Below are 19762 nucleotides of genomic sequence, written 5' to 3'. Positions count from 1 at the left end.
GAGCAGCATCTGGTCTAACTTGGTCGTACATTAGACTGTATTTGAGCAGCATCTGGTCTAACTTGGTCGTACATTAGACTGTATTTGAGCCGCATCTGGTCTAACTTGGTCGTACATTAGACTGTATTTGAGCCGCATCTGGTCTAACTTGGTCGTACATTAGACTGTATTTGAGCCGCATCTGGTCTAACTTGGTCGTACATTAGACTGTATTTGAGCCGCATCTGGTCTAACTTGGTCGTACATTAGACTGTATTTGAGCAACATTTGAGGACTTGAAGGTCTAACTTGGTCGTACATTAGCCTGTCACTGAGCAGAATCTGAGGACTTGAAGGTCTAACTTGGTCGTACATTAGACTGTATTTGAGCTGTTGAAGGTCTAACTTGGTCGTACATTAGACGGTATTTGAGCAGCATCTGGTCTAACTTGGTCGTACATTAGACTGTATTTGAGCAGCATCTGGTCTAACTTGGTCGTACATTAGACTGTATTTGAGCCGCATCTGGTCTAACTTGGTCGTACATTAGACTGTCACTGAGCAGAATCTGACTTGAAGGTCTAACTTGGTCGTACATTAGACTGTATTTGCAGAATCTGACTTGAGGGTCTAACTTGGTCGTACATTAGACTGTATTTGCAGAATCTGACTTGAGGGTCTCACTTGGTCGTACATTAGACTGTATTTGCAGAATCTGACTTGAGGGTCTAACTTGGTCGTACATTAGACTGTATTTGCAGAATCTGACTTGAGGGTCTAACTTGGTCGTACATTAGACTGTATTTGCAGAATCTGACTTGAGGGTCTAACTTGGTCGTACATTAGACTGTATTTGAGTGGTTGAAGGTCAGAATGGATCGTACGCTAGATCGTATCTGAGTTGTTGAAGGTCAGAATGGATCGTATGCTAGATCATATCTGAGTTGAAGGAGTCATATGTTGAGCTGAATCAGAATGAACCGTACGCTAGGCTATATCTGATAGTATTTGTGTATGCTGTATTTGCGATAAATGTCTGGGATGGGCTTAGAGATGCCATCGTTAGGAGGATGTCAGAATGAATGTTGACATGGAGTATATCTGAAAGATGTAATTGAATGCTGAATGTAATTGATAAAGCTGTCCGTCTGAATGGATCTTTGTTTCGATTGTATCAAGAGGATAATTAACTGGGGAAATAAATCTCAGTCTTCTGGTCGGAGATATTTGTATTGATGACCCTTCCTTAGCTGGGGGATACTTGATTGCTGTCTGACGATGGAAATATCCAACAGAGCCTGGCTGGGGATAGAAGAGATGACCAGTATGTCTGATGATGCCGACCTCTGCTGGGAAATAGCTGGTTCTTGTTGGGGAATAGAATTAGCAACGGATTCATTGGAAAGCATGGTTAGACCTTCTCCTCGATCCTGAAGTCTTGTAGTAATTGCTATTTCTATTTTCTGCATGTATTTTGATAAACATTGATCATATTCAAATGCATATATCAATTCAAGTTAAATCAATGGACGTTTACGCGAACAAAACAGAGAAAACAAAAGCATCTTTTTGGAAATGAAATTGTATTGATTTTGAAAGAGGGCCTGTAAATAGGCAATTTGAGTACAAGGAGACAGAAATCCTAGTAAGAGGAAATTGTCAGGCAATCAAAGAGAAAGCTATGCAGAAAAAGTCCTATCGATTCTAATTCCACCACTGTCATTATGTCTTCAAGCATCTCATCTCCTGCTGTCGGATAGAAGTGATTGGCTTGTTCAGTCCCTTGAACTTGGTTGAAGCAGACAGAGAACGGGGTATAGTCATACGCTTTAATCCCTAATTTTTGCCTGGACCGCCTTTTCAGGTTTTCAGTCCACCGGGATACCCTTTTTTGCTCAAGCCGCCTTTTCAGGTTTTCGACTTGCCGGGTGTACGTCTTTATATGTTTATCCCTAATTTTTTCCCGAACCCTTTTGGTTCGCCGGGATGCCCTTACTTTTGCCTAGGTACGTCGACCTAGAGGGTCTCTTTCATGCGTAGTATTTTTAACTATGTCTGCGTTCACGGGATGCGGGAAGTCTTCGCCGTCCATTGTAGCAAGCATCATGGCTCCACCAGAGAATACCTTCTTAACTACAAATGGCCCTTCGTATGTGGGAGTCCATTTGCCCCTGGGATCACCTTGTGGTAGAATGATACGCTTGATAACTAAGTCGCCGATTTGATACACCTGTCTCTTGACTCTTTTGTTAAATGCCTGGGTCATGCGTTTCTGATATATCTGCCTATGACAAACAGCCGCGAGTCTCTTCAATCAAATTTATCTGATCGAGTCGAGTCTGAATTCGTTCCTCTTCATCTAAGCCCGCCTCTTTCATGATTCTTAGAGAGGGAATCTGAACTTCCACTGGTAAGATGGCTTCCATTCCATAGACTAAAGAGAACGGAGTTGCCCCTGTCGTAGTGCGCACTGAAGTGCGATAACCGTGAAGAGCGAATGGTAACATCTCATGCCAGTCTTTGTATGTTACTGTCATCTTTTGTATGATCTTCTTGATACTCTTATTAGCAGCCTCCACGACGCCATTCATCTTTGGCCGGTACGGAGAAGAGTTATGGTGTTTTATTTTGAACTGCGTGCAGAGTTCAGTAATCATCTTGTTGTTCAAATTAGTACCATTGTCAGTGATAACTCTTTCAGGAGACAGCAGGTTTCTCAAATAGATATTTGATAGAATCCATCTTAGAAGTCAATAAAGTGGTATGATTCAACATATACTGTCTTAGTCGGCGAGCAGCCCAAACCAAAGCGCAACAAGCTTTCTCGAGCTGTGAGTATCTTGTTTCACAGTCGGTACCTTTTGCTAAGGCAGTGTATGACATGCTCTTTTCGACCAGACTCGTCATGTTGCCCCAGCACACCCGATTGAATTTTCTAACATGGTCAAATACATAGTTAGAGGTCTTCCTTCAACTGGTGGTATTAGGATGGGAGGTTCTTGGAGATACTTCTTGATTTTGTCAAAAGCTTCTTGGTATTCATCATTCCATACCATCTCTTGATTTTTTTTTCTCAGTAATTTGAAGATGGTTTGCAGGTAGCAGTCAAGTGTGGAATGAATCGGGCAATGTAATTCGAGTGCCCCAAGAAACCTCTGACTTCTTTCTTGTCTATTTCAGTACCCAGATTTACAATTTCAATTGATTCCTCTTGCGGCTGTATGGTCTTTTCTTCTTGCAGTAGTCGGGCAAGTTCTCCAGGGACTTCACAATCTTCCTCGCTTCCATCCTCGGCTTGGTAGATCGGATTTTCAAAGTCATAATGAACAGTAGCAGAGTCATTACCAACAGGATCCAGAGTGGATATGGATCGGCAAATTGTTACGTGAGTGTGTGCAAGAAAACATAGCTTGTTTGAAAAATGACAGGAAAGATAAGAGCGCAATATTTGAGTGCAAAAGTCCATTGATTTATTGAATATGAATATGCTTATGAAAATGACAAAACCCTTGAAAAATTAGCTATTGTGCCCCGGGCATAGACACAATGCTTTAAAATGTTAAAATAGCAATAACAATTATTCCTGACTAAAGGAAATCGGGATAGTGTGTTCAGCCTTCCAATTATTGAGTCCGTCACCAATTGTTGGGTAGACCCAACTATCCAGGTCGCAATCGCTGTCAGCATCCTCTATAGCATTAAGAGTTTTGTCATGATCAGGCAGAGGAGCAGTGATGACCTTAGGAGTCTCAGGCGGACCCAATTCAAATTCTCCGGCGTCGATCATATCCTGAATTTTATTCTTCAACGACCAACAATCGTTTGTATTATGCCCGGGGCTATCGGAGTGATACGCACACCTGGCATCGGGATTATACCTAGGAGAAGTAGTGTTGGGTTTTGCAGGAGGATCTCTGAGGGTAATTAAATTTGCTTTTAGCATACCCTGCAGTGCTTGTGCTAAAGTCATATTGATCATCGTAAACTGCCTTCTTCCCGGGTTAATGTGCCTCACAGATTTCTTGTCTTTTTTCTTCTCGAGCAAGAGAGCCTTCAGTTCTTCCTGCCCCTTGGATAAGTTCAAGATCATCTCCTGGAGTTGAGCATTCTGAGCCTGGAGATCTTTGACAGTTTGTTCGAGAGCCATTTTTCTGTTTGCATGAAAACCGTGAGAACATTGATCCCTTTAGAACACCTGTTGTGCAATGTTATGATATGCAATGTATGAAATGTTTTCAAGGACTTTTGGAATCTAACTTTGCATAAACTACCAAAAAAGGAAACTTTTTTTTTTTTTTTTTTTTTTTTTTTTTTTTTACAAAATAGAGCAAAGTTAAATCCCTAAGTCCTCGAAATGGTTAGTTCAATGCCATGATGTTATGATGATGTTATGATGTTATGATGTTAAATAAGTAACAAGCAAGTCACACAACAATCATTCCTAGGTTTAAAGGCTTGCATGAGTTCCATAGGTAAGTACCCTCCCCGCTGAAGTTTGGTTGGTTCAACCTGTCCTAGAATAGTAACCGGGTTCTAGAAGGATCTCAGATCATCGACCTTCCTTTAAGTCCACTTCAGTGCAACACCAAGTGGTTGACCGAAGATTCCCTAAAGTCCAATCTCAAAGAGTGTAATATCGAGTCTCAACCAACCTCAGTCGGAACCGAAGCCAGTTATCTCACTACTTTCTAATGGCTAGGATGAGTCAATTAGGGTTCTAAAGGTCTGGTTAATGCTTTGATGACACCACGCGGAAGCCAAATTTTTCCTCAAGTAAACATGAGGAACATCAGGACATCCAAAGTGTCACATTAACCGTAGCCATCATTTTGACCATTCCAGTATACGCCGGATAGTCGCGATGATCTTTGCTACTTACCTAAGGTACACTAGATCCGGGTGTAGGATCTTTCACTCAAGCATAAAATACCCTCAAAAGAAGGAACAGTTTAAAACATAAATGATTTTTAAGGTGACCTCTCTTTTTGTTTCCCCAGCAGAGTCGCCAGTTCTGTCATACGGTGAACTGACTTTAATGTGTTTTTAATCGCAATGTCGCGGTTAGCAAGAGTCGCCACCGACTTTTCTTTTATCCAATAAGGAAAGGTGGAAAAGAACAGGAAAGACCTTAATTTAGATTCTTAGGTTCGGGAGGTACATTATACAAAGGGAAGGTGTTAGCACCCTTTGTATCCATGGTTATCCATGGGCTCTTAATTGCTCAATCATTTATGTTTTTCTAGTTTGAAAAAGTGTTTGAGAGATGTGTAGGAAGTGTTTTGAAAAGGAGAATTTAACTTTGTAATGATTCTTGTATGAACGTATACAAAGTGGTTATCTCGTTTAGTTTTGAAAATAGTTTAGAAAAAATATAACTTGGCAATGATTCTAGTGCGAATGTATGCCAAGTGGTGATTTTCTAATGGAGGTTTTGAAAGGTGTAAGGTGTGAAAAGTAGTTTTAAATTGTGAATAAGCAATTAAGAGTTATACCTATCCGAGGTCTTTCCGGGCATTTCCTATCCTTATGAGGGTAAAACTGTCCTTACTATTGAGAAGTAAGTATTTTTATCCTTTGGATGTGAAAGGGTCATCGTAGGGTCATCGATTGGTCATTGAAGGCAACAGTTATGAGGATACCTTAGCATTCGAAGGGACGATCATCATTTAACCGTAGGCTACACCGAAGGGTCATCGAGGGACAAAATCATATATTCGAAGGCAACATCCGAGGGACTATGATTTATTTTATGATGATTTAATCGAAGGGCCATTGCTAAGTGTATCCCCACATTCGCGGGACATGACCGTGGTGCCGTAATATCGTAAGGCAAAAAAAGAGAGGTCCAAGATCACATATTTAGAGGCCGTATTTTACAATCGATTAGGTAATTAGGAGGAATCTCCACATTAAAATCAATACATTAAAATTAATACATTAAAATTAATACATTAAAATTAATTAAGCAATTTAGGGTGGATCTTCATAAGGGTATCCCACAAATAAAGTGGAAGGCCTAAACAACACTCTTTTCCTGGGATATGTGAACCTTTACAAAATTCAGCAAACGGGTTAGAATACCAATCAGGGTGCAATCGAGGATTACATCGCAAAAGAAAACACAACAGCATGAATGTCAGGCAAAACAGTGCATAATTAACATAGGATAGATCAGGTTATGCATAGGACATAACAAATATCAACGCCTGTCCCGTTCGCCTCTGCCTCGCCTAGCGAGGGCCTAGCGAATGCTCGCTACATGCTCGCTTAGCGATGTGCTAGCGAGCGGCTGCGGGTTTTGAATTTCAGAACAGTATGATCTCAGCATGCTGCATGCCTTATTGCATTCAATTACAGAAAAAATATGGTCAAACACTCAGGATATCCAGGCGTACTGGAATTCACATGCAAAGTCTAATTACATATCCAAAAATTCAATCATGATGCATTATGTATTTAGAGATTTACAAATTGGAAGCATAAAACAATAATGATACACAAACTTGTTTGCAATGGAGTGGTAATGCTGAATTGGCAAGTCACTTTTGGTATCGGGTTGAGTTGGGCGGCGGTAACTTCGGTGCGGATGAGCGGCCGTCAGGGTTTCTTCACTCCGACTTCTCTGGGCTACTCTCCAGGGTTTCTATGCTAGGGTTTCCGTCCGTCTTCTTCTGTTTTCGTCCTCCTCTTTTCATTCTGGAGTTGGGGTATTTATAATACTCCTTTGATGACCTAATGGGCTCAGAATGAAGCCCAAAATTTTCTGTTGTCTGTCAGCTTCGCTAGGCGAGCGTGTAGCGAACGTGTAGCGAACGTTCGCTAGGCGAGCGTGTAGCGAACGTGTAGCGAACGTTCGCTAGGCGAGCGTGTAGCGAACGTGTAGCGAACAGGCCAGTTTGGGCCATTTTCTGGATTGGGCCATTCGTGAGCTGGGCCTTTGTTCCTTTAAGATCAGTGTCATAAAAATGAGTCGGAATGCCCTGAAAAATGAGTCGCCAGTTCTGTCATACGGTGAACTGACTTTAATGTGTTTTTAATCGCAATGTCGCGGTTAGCAAGAGTCGCCACCGACTTTTCTTTTATCCAATAAGGAAAGGTGGAAAAGAACAGGAAAGACCTTAATTTAGATTCTTAGGTTCGGGAGGTACATTATACAAAGGGAAGGTGTTAGCACCCTTTGTATCCATGGTTATCCATGGGCTCTTAATTGCCCAATCATTTATGTTTTTCTAGTTTGAAAAAGTGTTTGAGAAATGTATAGGAAATGTTTTGAAAAGGAGAATTTAACTTTGTAATGATTCTTGTATGAATGTATACAAAGTGGTTATCTCATTTAGTTTTGAAAATAGTTTAGAAAAATAGTTTGGAAATGTGTGAGGTGTGAAAAGTATTTTAGGTTATGAATGAGCAATTAAGGGTTATACCTGTCTGAGGTCTTTCCGGGCATTTCCTATCCTTATAAGGGTAAAACTGTCCTTACTATTGAGAAGTAAGTAGTTGTGTCCTTTGGATGTAAGAGGGTCATCGAAGGGTCATTGATCGGTCATTGAAGACAACAGTTGTAAGGATACCTTAGCATTCGAAGGGACGATCATCATTTAACCGTAGGCTACACCGAATGGTCATCGAGGGACGAAATCATATATTCGAAGGCAACATCCGAGGGACTATGATTTATTTTATGATGATTTAATCGAAGGGCCATTGCTAAGTGTATCCCCACATTCGCGGGACATGACCGTTATACCGTAATACCGTAGGGCAGCAAAGAGAGGTCCAAGATCACATATTTAAAGGCCATATTTTAAAGTCAATTAGGTGATTAGGATGAATCTCCACATTAAAATCAATACATTAAAATTAATACATTAAAATTAATACATTGAAATTAATTAAGCAATTTAGGGTGGATCTTCATAAGGGTATCCCACAAATAAAGTGGAAGACCTAAACAACACTCTTTTCCTGGGATATGTGAACCTTTACATAATTCAGCAAACGGGTTAGAATACCAATCAGGGTGCAATCGAGGATTACACCGCAAAAGAAAACACAGCAGCATGAATGTCAGGCAAAACAGTGCATAATTAACATAGAATAGATCAGGTTACGCATAGGACATAACAAATATCAACGGCTGTCCCGTTCGCCTCTGCCTCGCCTAGCGAGGGCCTAGCGAATGCTCGCTACATGCTCGCTTAGCGATGTGCTAGCGAGCGGCTGCGGGTTTTGAATTTCAGAACAGTATGATCTCAGCATGCTGCATGCCTTATTGCATTCAATTACAGAAATAATATGGTCAAACACTCAGGATATCTAGGCGTACTGGAATTCACATGCAAAGTCTAATTACATATCCAAAAATTCAATCATGATGCATTATGTATTTAGAGATTTACAAATTGGAAGCATAAAACAATAATGATACACAAACCTGTTTGCAATGGAGTGGTAAGGCTGAATTGGCAAGTCCCTTTTGGTATCGGGTTGAGTTGGGCGGCGGTAACTTCGGTGCGGATGAGCGGCCGTCAGGGTTTCTTCACTCCGACTTCTCTGGGTTACTCTCCAGGGTTTCTATGCTAGGGTTTCCGTCCGTCTTCTTCTCTTTTCGTCCCCCTTTTCATTACTGAAGTGCTGGTATTTATAATGCTCTTCTTTGTGACCTAATGGGCTCAGAATGAAGCCCGAAATTTTCTGTTGTCTGTCAGCTTCGCTAGGCGAGCTGGTAGCGAACGTGTAGCGAACGTTCGCTAGGCGAGCGTGTAGCGAACGTGTAGCGAACATGCCAGTTTTGGGCCATTTTCTGGATTGGGCCATTCGTGAGCTGGGTCTTCGTTCCTTTGAGATCAGTGTCATAAAAATGAGTCGGAGTGCCCTGAAAAATGTCTTGAAATATTAATGGGCAAATTTTGGGGTATGACAGCCAGATACCTCTGAACCAACTAACAGCGGGTACGTTTTTCTTTTTCTTTTTCTTTTTCTTTTTCTTTTTCTTTTTGTAGCAAATTTTTACAATTCTTTGGTTTAAATGACTTTGTGAGGGTCACCTATACCGGAGTTGCCTTTTTGCTTTCTTTTATTTTTTTGTTTTTCTGGATCATTCACTTATTTTCATCGCTCCCCTACGTAGAGGATGCGTAGGCCGGAGCTGACTGCTGAGATAAACTACTGAGGACTTATGCGAAAATGATGATTAAGTCTATGGTATATGGGGTTTCGGGAATGATTCCTATATTTACGAAGCTTATGGTGCTAATACAGATACTGATGTTTCGCAAAGTTCTCCCAAGTCACCACATCCTTACTCAAAACATGTCTTTAAAACCTGAAAACTTTCGGAATAACACTGTTTTCTTTTGCAAAAAAATTTCGGGGGGGCTAAAGGTATGGGGAGATTAGATTGTACTAAAAATATACTATATTTGGTGACTCGTCAGACTCATGCATTATACTAAAAAGTAAAATAAACAACTAAAAATAAACAAACTATCTAAAAAAACAGCAAAGAAAAGACGAGAAAAACAATAAAGAAAAGACGATAGAGTCTCCTCCCATACTTAAATCGAACATTGTCCCAAATGTTTCGAAATAAGATAAGGGAAGAGTTACCTAACAACCTATTGCTGACCAGTGGTGCCCTCGCCATCCTGAGGTGGACGAAGGGATCGGGTACGACGACGGTCTCTCTGATCCATCCTCGCCTGCAGGGCATCCTGAGCGGTCCTCACCTCTCGAAGGTTACCCAAAATGGAACCTTGAGTGGCTTCGATGAGTGCCATGTGTCGCTGGTGGTATTGTTGCTGACGGGCTTGCATGTTTGTAATCGTAAGCAGAGACTTTAGAACAGTGTCGTAGGACCTGTCTGTCCTCCGCTGCGACTCTTGCATGAAGCTCATGTTATCCGCCATTTGTTGTTGGATGGTAGATAGTAGGTCATCACGCCTTTGCTCTCTAGCCATGTGGTCACGCCACATCTCCTCTGTAATATAAAAGCCAGGAGTGGTACCTGCAGAAGAAGAAGATGGTGCGGTGTATGGTGATGAAGGATGATAGGGGGACACATGGGGTACGGAAGATCTCTCTCTCCGATCATATTCATCATCAGTGTCATGTCCCGCCTCATCAGGAATGTTAGGAGGAAGAGGACCCAAAACAGGTGGAGCATCTAAAGTGTAGGTCCAATTCCTTTCATCTCGTACATCTGTACGTCTAGTGCAAGGTAAAACAACAGATGGGATGGCTACACCATGAACCATAAGTGTATAGCCTCATTCTCTCCTCAAATGGCACAATTTCATGTCTCTCAGAAATTTTAGGTTAATTATGCGAGGAGGTAAGGGGTCTAGGGTAGCCATCTCATTGTTCAGGTTAAGTGCCCGAGCAATAGACATAATCAATCCACCAAAAGAAATCGGTCCTGCTTTATTCAAAGTTAAAGTCATATGAGCAAGCATGAACGGGACCGAATTAATTCGTCTATTTGTGAGGCTTCCTTGCAAAAATAGAATCTCTCTAGCATTAACCTTATTTGGATTCTCCCAGCCAAAAATAGTACATGCCAACAAATATCTAAAAACTCTGATGGTCGGGTTATGGATAGTTGAGGCAAGAACTCCTTCAAAAGAGTTTATGGAAGTGTTTGATAATCGCTCCCAGAAGGAAAATACCTCAACTGACCATTCTGAATCCAAAGGTGCCTCACAAATAGCACCGTCCCCATGAGGGATTCCTAACAAGCTGGCTAGTTCATCGGTACTGAATTCATATTCAACAACAAACATTCTAAATCTGACAGTACCAACTGTGCTAGCAGTGTTAGGATTGACAATATAGATTAAGGAACTCAAAAATTCAATTGTCAACCGCTCATAGGTAGGTTCTTTGTTGGAAAAGAAATTATGCAAACCTAAGTTATCTAATAAATGAAATATGCTATGATAGATACCTAAAGTGTAGAGACAGTTTTCGTCAACATACCTTGTCGGGAGGATCTCCCGATTTTGCAACCGTTCGATGATTTTTCTTTGTCTATCCCCCGGTTTCCCTCCTCGAAGAATGAATCCATTAAACTCCATTGTGTAGCTCTTGAAAAGTGACGAAGAAGATGAAGTGGAATGTGAAAAGGTTGGATTTTTACGAAATCCGACGGATGAAAATGAAAATGGAAATCGGAAAAATGATTTGTACGGTGTGGTGATTAGAAAAGTATGAGCTTTTTGTGGGTTCAAGGATGTTTTTCCAAGGTGAAAAAATGGGTTTGGAAGGTTGTAAGGTGTGAAAATGGTGAAGAAAGGGGTTCTGCCCCGACCTTTTACAGACGCTGTGGCGGGCGCCACAGGGTCTATGGCGGGCGCCACAAGGCAAAATCTGGCTGGGCCGAATTTTGGTCCTTTGGCTTGGGCTTCTATTTGTCTTTTGGCTTTGAGGGGTCTGGATAGCATTTGTCTTGTGATTTCCTAGTATCATTGGCTTGCATAATTTTATAAAAGTAAAAATAAAAATAAAAATGAAACAAAAATTAAATATTAGACAAATAAATAAATAAATAACTGAAAATGAAAAATGCAAATAAAACAAACATAAGACATATATAGATAAAAGTAGAAATATCAATGTATAGACATAGTTTATATAATATTCCAAATGCGATAATATAAAATGAGTTATGTAAATACGAGAAATATAAAAAAAAAAGAGATAAAATAAGATGAAATGGTGAGATCATATAGTAGGGATGTCGTCTTCCTGAGTGGAACCGCGGAGCATGGCTACCTCCTGCTTGAGCTATGCGATCTCCTGATATAAACAATCGGCTTCAGTAGCGTGGGTAAGATCAGACACTCCCATCTGTAAAGTAAGGTCAACCACCTCCTGTCTAAGCTCTGTGATCTCTCTACGACACTCAGCAATCTGGGTGCGTATGTCGGGGGTCTGCAATGAAAGATTATTAGAGAAAACAGTGATCCTGGGAGATGGTGGTGTAGGCGTGTATTCAACAATGGGTGGTGATCTCGGCTCCTCGACGGTCTCTCCCTGGCCCTCTAGAGCATAACTCCAATTCGCTGGATCATGCACACTGGTCATCATAGGGTCTGGCAGTGTGAAATAATGGATAGCCTCGCTGTCGACCAGCAATCGGAACTGACATGGGTGGAAATAGGCTCTCCTCATCAACCCTCTGGTCAAATAGAAGTCGATGTCCATGGTAGTGTACCCACAGTAGATCCGGAGATGTGACAGCTTGCGAGACAGACCTAAAGCGACAACAATCTGTGTGATGATCCCGCCCACATGGATGACTCCTCCGGTAGATCTGGAGATACCGCTGAGACTGTATAACAAAAAGTTCCCACATGCTACTGGGCGAGACTGGGATGCACAAAATAGTAGGAAAATCTCCTCTTCACTCAGTAATGTCTCTACATCCGGTCTTCCCAGGAAGGAATGTGCCAATATCATCTGAAAGTATCTAAAGGCAGAGTTATGTATGACATGAGATAGCTGCATAGATGGATCCTGGCTTCCGCCACCCGATATATCACTCCAAAACTTCTCCACCTCCTTACCCAGAAAATATCCCATAGGTGTCTCCGGGATAGCATCAGGAGTGGTCTGGAAACCCAATAGGTCCCCGAACTCTTTTTGGCTGAAAGAGTACTCAACTCCAAAGAGCCTGAAATCAGCGTACCCATCTGGTCCAGAGTATGGGTCATAGTCGAATGAACTCAGGAACTCCAATGTCAGGTTCCTGTAGGTGTTACTCAAGTCATCAGCAAACTCGTCCCAGTGAAGCTGGTGGCTAAGGAATCGGATACTCGGCTCAATGCCCAGTGCCTCCATACAGTGTTGATCAGGATAACGTGTGGGTGCCACAGGGCGCTGATACAGAGCGATGTAGCGCTCTCTCTGAGCATTATCTCTATAGGCCACATGCATATCATCGAAATCCTGCATCCTGTCAAAGTTAAGAAAGTGATCCTGAAAATGCAAACCATTCAAATTTTAGTCTCGATGCAAAATATGATAGAATAAAATAAAAATAAAAGTAAATAAATGCGAAAAAGTAAAATGAAAGAAAAACCATGGGTTGCCTCCCACGCAGTGCTTGTTTAACGTCATTAGCTTGACGATTGGAATTTATACACCTGTAGTAGTAGGGATTGGTGGATCAATCAGGGTGTGGCTTGAGTAGTATGCTGGAATGTCTCCTCCTTCGTAGGGCTTCAGTCTTTGTCCATTTAGAATGAATGGACTACATGTTTCGTTCTTGATTTCTACGGCTCCGGATCTCAGAATCTTGGATACTTCGAAAGGACCAGTCCATCTTGAACGTAGCTTTCCAGGGAAGAGTCGTAACCTAGAGTTGAAAAGGAGAACATAATCGCCTATATTGAAATTTTTCTTTACTATTCTTTTGTCGTGATAGGCTTTTGTTCTTTCTTTGTATATTTTTGCATTCTCGTAGGCCGATTGCCTAAGTTCTTCTAATTTATGAATGTCTAGGGTACGCTTTTCTCCAGCGGCTAGGTAGTCTAAATTCAAAGTTTTAATGGCCCAATAGGCCTCATGCTCTAATTTGAATGGTAAGTGACAGGATTTTCCATAGACTAGTTGGTAAGGAGTAGTTCCTATAGGGGTTTTGAAAGCGGTTCTATAGGCCCATAATGCTTCTTGAAGCTTCTGAGACCAGTCTCTCCTAGAAATAGAAACAGTTTTCTCTAGGATTTGTTTTATCTTCCTATTGGACACTTCTACTTGGCCACTAGTTTGTGGATGGTATGGTGTTGCTACTCTATGCCTAACTCCATATTTTCTTAAAAGTTTGTCAAATATTCTCGATATAAAGTGTGATCCTCCATTGCTTATGACTAAACATGGTGTTCCAAATCTAGGGAATATATAGTTTTTAAATAGTTTAATTACTACCCTACTGTCGTTTGTGGCTGCAGCTATAGCTTCAATCCACTTAGACACATAATCTACAGCTACTAAGATATACCTGTTTCCTAAGGATGGTGGGAAAGGTCCCATGAAATCTATACCCCATACGTCAAAGAGTTCTACTTCCTGAATGTTTCTTAGAGGCATTTCATCATGCCTTGAAATGTTTCCAGTGCGTTGGCATCTATCACATTTGACAATGCAATCATAGACATCGCGCCACATGGTAGGCCAGAATAGGCCAGCTTGAAGAATCTTGGCATATGTCTTAGAGGTTCTCACGTGTCCACCATATGGTGCAGAATGACAATGCTTGATAATACTGTTTACCTCTTCTTCCGGAACGCAACGGTGAAAAATGCCATCTTTACCCCTTTTGAAAAGGAGCGGTTCGTCCCAATAGAAGTTTCTCACATCATGGAAGAATTTCTTCTTGCGGTGGTAGTCAAGATCAGGGGGTACTATATCAACAGCTAGGTAATTAACAAAGTCTGCATACCAGGGTACGTTACTTATTGCTAAGGAATTTTGGGGATGCTCATCAGGGCTTAGGTTATCATCTTCAATGGTTTCTACTCTAGCTATCAGTCTATCATAGGCGAAATCATCATTTATGGGTACTAGTTCTGGTTTTAGATGTTCTAGCCTAGAAAGGTGATCGACTACTACATTTTCAGTGCCTTTTTTTTTTATCTCTTATGTCTAAATCAAACTCTTGTAGTAATAGAATCCATCGGAGTAACCTGGGCTTGGCATCTTTTTTACTTAATAGGTAACGAATGGCAGCATGATCGGTGTAAACTATAATTTTTGCTCCTACTAGATAAGATCTAAATTTGTCTATAGCGAAAACTACAACGAGTAATTCTTTTTCAGTTGTTGCGTAGTTAAGTTGGGCAGCATCTAGGGTTCTACTGACATAATAAATGGCATGTAATTTTTTATCTTTCCTTTGTCCTAGAACAGCTCCAACTGCGTAATCACTAGCATCGCACATTATCTCAAAAGGTTCGGACCAATCAGGTGGTTTCATAATGGGTGCTGAGATTAATGCTTGCTTTAAAAGATTAAACGTGTCATTACATTTTTCATCAAAAATGAATTCAGCATCTTTCATTAAAAGTCCAGTTAAAGGTTTGGTTATTTTGGAGAAGTCCTTAATAAAACGCCGGTAGAATCCAGCGTGTCCAAGAAAGCTTCGGACTTCTCTGATGGTTTTTGGTGGTTTTAGGTTTTCTATAACTTCTATTTTAGCTCTATCTACCTCTATACCTTTTTCGGAAACTATATGTCCTAAAACTATTCCTTCGGTCACCATGAAATGACACTTTTCCCAGTTTAGCACGAGGTTCACCTCCACGCATCTCTCCAGGATTTTCTCAAGGTTAGCAAGACAATTGTGGAAATCAAATCCGCAAACCGAGAAATCATCCATAAACACTTCCATGATACCATCAAGGTAATGTGCAAAGATTGACATCATGCAGCGTTGGAAAGTAGCGGGGGCATTACAGAGGCCGAATGGCATTCGTCTGTAGGCAAAAGTTCCATAAGGGCATGTAAAGGTAGTTTTTTCTTGATCTTCGGGGTGGATAGGTATTTGGAAGAATCCAGAGTATCCATCTAGATAGCAGAAGTAAGAGTGTCTGGCTAGACGTTCCAACATCTGGTCTATAAATGGTAAAGGGAAATGGTCCTTCCTAGTTGCTTTATTTAATTTTCTATAATCTATACACATCCACCATCCTCCTTCTAAACGTTTTGCTACATGTTCGCCTTTATCGTTTTGCACGACTGTGATGCCTCCCTTTTTAGGTACTACATGCACAGGGCTCACCCACTTACTATCCGAGATCTGATAGATTATACCTGCCTCAAGTAACTTAAGAACTTCCTTTTTAACAACATCACTCATTATAGGGTTTATTCTTCTCTGATGCTCCCTTGAGGGTTTTGAATCTTCTTCTAGCGAAATCCGATGCATGCATACGGATGGGCTTATACCTTTCAGGTCAGAGATATTATATCCTAAGGCTGAGGGATATCTTCGTAAGACGTCTAAAAGTTGGTTCGTTTCCTCTTGGCTCAAGGTAGCACTGACTATAACTGGACGATTCATCTTTTCATCGAGGAACTCATATCTCAGGTTCTTAGGCAGTTCCTTAAGTTCTAAGGTTGGTTTCTTAGGGCACGGCATAGGATCTGGGGTAAGGGATAAACATTCGAAAAGGTTATCATCGATGTAGGGTTTCTTAAAGTCATCATCTTCCCTTATGAGAGTTGACGGTAACTTAATTGTTTTTATAATTTCTTTTTGTTCTAATTCTCTAACACATTCATCAATGATATCTAAGGCATAACACGAGTCTCCCATCATAGGTGCCATAAGAAATTTTGAAAGTATAAATTGTATTTTCTCGTCACCTACCTCAAATGTCAACTCTCCTTTCTTGACATCTATTATGGCTCCTGCAGTCGATAAAAATGGTCTACCTAGAAAGATTGGTATATCATTGTCCTCTTTGATGTCCATGACAACAAAATCAGTAGGGATATATAGCTGACCTATCCTAACAGGGACATCTTCTAAAATGCCTATCGGATATTTAACAGATCTATCAGCTAACTGAAGTGACATCTTAGTGGGCTGTAACTCTCCTAAGTTTAACCTCTCACAAACTGCTAAAGGCATTAGGCTCACACTAGCTCCTAGGTCTAGAAAAGCTTTTGCGATGACATGATTACCCAAAAGGCAAGGAATGGAGAAATTTCCAGGATCTTTATCTTTCTTTGCTAATTTGTCCTCGGAAATAGCATTACATTCCAAAGGCTTCGGATCGTCAAGTCTACGTTTGTTGGTAAGGATGTCTTTGAGAAACTTGGCATAAGAAGGTATTTGGGTGATGGCTTCTGTGAAAGGGATTTCTACATGAAGTTTTTCTATAACTTTAATAAATTTTTGATACTGTTTATTGATCTGGGTTTGTTTGAGTCTTTGCGGATATGGTATAGGTGGTTTATATGGCGGGGGTGGTACGTAAGTTTTATCTTTAGGTTCTTCTCCTTTTTCTCGACCTTCCTGGTTTTCAGATTCCTATGGTTCCTTTACTTCGTCCGGGGGCTTGGTATATTCCTTAGAAGTTTCGGGTTCACTCAATCTAGGGTTTGATGGCTCATCATAAGCGTTCCCACTTCGTAGGGTAATGGCATTGGCTTGTCCTCTCGGATTTTGTTGAGGTTGTCCAGGGAATTGTCCTCCAGGTGTAGTCCGAGGGGCTTGGTTTAAAGCTACCTAAGAGATATGGGTTTCAAGCATCTTAGTATGAGTAACTATTTGGTCAACCTTGGTTCCTAACTGAGTAATCAATTCGTTAACATGAATGTTCTGGTTCATGAACTCCTTGTTTTGTTGGGTTCGAGCGGTGATAAAATTTTCCATAATTTTCTCAAGGCTCGGCTTTGGTGGCACAGGTTGCATAGGTTGATTTGATCTAGGGGCTTGATAACTAGGTCTTGGAGGTGCATTATTTTGGATTGGGTTATTGTTTTTATAGGAGAAGTTCGGGTGATTCCTCCATCCAGGGTTATAGGTATTCGAGTATGGGTCCCCTTGGGTGTAGTTCACTTGCTCAGAGTGGGTTTCGTTTAATAGACTGCATTCTGCAGATTGGTGTCCTTTGGTTCCACATATTTCACAATCCGATGAAACTACGGCTACAGTATTCGGGTTTATGCACATATGTTCGACCTTGAGGGCTAATGCGTCCATTTTCGCTTGCATCATGTCTATAGAGCTTAGTTCATGCACTCCTCCTTGGGCTTCCTTCTTCTCAACTGTCGCTCGTTCGACTCCCCATGATTGATGGTTTTGAGCCATATCTTCGATGAGGGCACTAGCTTCAGGATAAGGTTCGTTCATCAGAGCACCGCCTGCGGCAGCGTCGATGGTCATCTTCGTGTTATAGTGAAGTCCATTACAGAAGGTTTGAATGATTAACCAATTTTCTAAACCATGATGTGGGCATGCTCGTAACAACTCTTTATATCTCTCCCAAGCTTCGAACAACGACTCTCCTTGGTTTTGGGTAAATCTAGTTATATGGTTTCGAAGAACGACGGTCTTACTCAGGGGAAAATATCTAGCAAGAAAAACTCTTCTAAGGTTATCCCAAGTCGTAATGGAATTGGGTGGAAGGGAATCTAACCAGATAGGGCTTTATCTCTGAGGGAAAAAGGGAATAATCTTAAACGGATTGCCTCAGAAGAAGCTCCATTGGTTTTAAAAGTGTCTGCTAATTGAAGAAATATTTTTAAATGTTGGTTTGGGTTCTCGGTAGCGAGACCTGCGAATTGTCTCTGTTGCACTAGTTGCAACAGGGATGGTTTAAGTTCAAAATTATTAGCTGGGATGGTTGAGTTTACTATACTAGAACTAGGTTCTCCATTAGATGGTTGAGCGAAATCTTTAAGAGGTCTTTGGTTTTGATCTTCGGCCATAGCTCTCTTAATTCTATGAAAGAATAAACGTGCGCGAGCGTAACGTTCAGGTTCCGCCAGAGGGTATACTAAGCTTAAACTTCCGGTGTTGCGAGTTCTTCGCATTGACCGTCGGGAAATAACCTAAGTCTAAACGATATAACAACAGGAAAATGAAATTTGACAAAATTGGTCCCCGACAACGGCGCCAAAAACTTGATGTGTGTGCTTTCGCAAGTATACGAACGCGTCAGAGTAATATAAAAGATTGTCGAATCCACAGAGACCAAGTGTCAATCTATCGTTATCTATTGTTATGGTGTTTATCCAAGGCAATTAAAATAGGTGTTTTTAGAGTGTGCAATGAAAAGTAAGGTATTGAATAAAGTTTAATTAATAAAGACAGGGTCGAATGTAATTCACATAATCGATTAATAATCCAAGTACTTGCTAATAGAACTACTTATGGGCAATGTTTCCTACTTTGAAAAGAACTAATTTAACGGGAACTGTCGCTTTCACGTATTCAGAACCGAGTTGTACTCCCTAATCAAACCCTCTTATTGTCACTTATAAAAAGGCGCGCATTGCGTTAGAGTAGTAAACCTATTTTTAAGAAATATAGTATCTTAACTAAATTGAAAAGTATTATAACCTGGATTTCTTAACCAAAAGAGGTTCTTACGAACCAGACTCTAAACTTATAAACGCGTCCGAAAATAGTTTTAAAATCTCTTTTCTTCTTAAATTAAAAACTCCTAATGAACTAAACAAAACGCTTTCACTGTTTTTGAAATAGTTAAAAACAATTAAGTTTAGATAGACGTTGGACGGCTTTCGATCTTACCCAACAGAATTGAAGTGCGGGAAAACTTAAGTTGAAAGTTAAAATAGCCCTTAAGTGCTTCTACCAACAATTGTACGGATTATCGGTTCAATTACGATCCTTACATTCTAACCTTATAAATTTAGTTAGACATGGTAAAGTAAAAGTGCATTAAATTAAATAAAAGTAAAGCGAGTGCGAGGAAATAAATAATTTAAAGCGAGTGCGAGGAAATAAATAATTTAAAGCGAGTGCGAGGAAATAAATAATTTAAAGCAAGTGCGAGGAAATAAATAATTTAAAGCGAGTGCGAGGAAATAAATAATTTAAAGCGAGCGCGAGGAAATAAATAATTTAAAGCGAGTGCGAGGAAATAAATAAGATAAAGACAAGTAATAAAAACCTGCTCCAATCGGAGGGTTGAGTAAATTGCAAACCGGAAATGAAAATGGCGGCAGGATTAACTTTCTTCCAAAGTGCTCCAAACTCGATTACAGACTCTATCACAGACTCTATTACACAATTGTGGTAACACTCCAA

The 19762-nt window shown here is 40.6% G+C and overlaps 1 non-coding gene across 1 annotated transcript; it reads left to right on the top strand.

The window, feature by feature from the left end:
* The first annotated feature begins 17927 nt into the window (after positions 1–17927).
* LOC127108778 (small nucleolar RNA R71) lies at positions 17928–18034 on the top strand. Its single transcript, XR_007796291.1, has one exon. It is a non-coding gene; the product is annotated as a small nucleolar RNA R71 (small nucleolar RNA).
* The last annotated feature ends 1728 nt before the right edge of the window (positions 18035–19762 follow it).

Source organism: Lathyrus oleraceus, chromosome 7 (assembly GCF_024323335.1).
Source record: "Lathyrus oleraceus cultivar Zhongwan6 chromosome 7, CAAS_Psat_ZW6_1.0, whole genome shotgun sequence".
In the NCBI taxonomy this organism is placed as follows: domain Eukaryota; kingdom Viridiplantae; phylum Streptophyta; class Magnoliopsida; order Fabales; family Fabaceae; genus Lathyrus; species Lathyrus oleraceus.
Note: the sequence above shows the minus strand (reverse complement) of the source record. Positions and strands in the feature narration are given on the sequence as shown.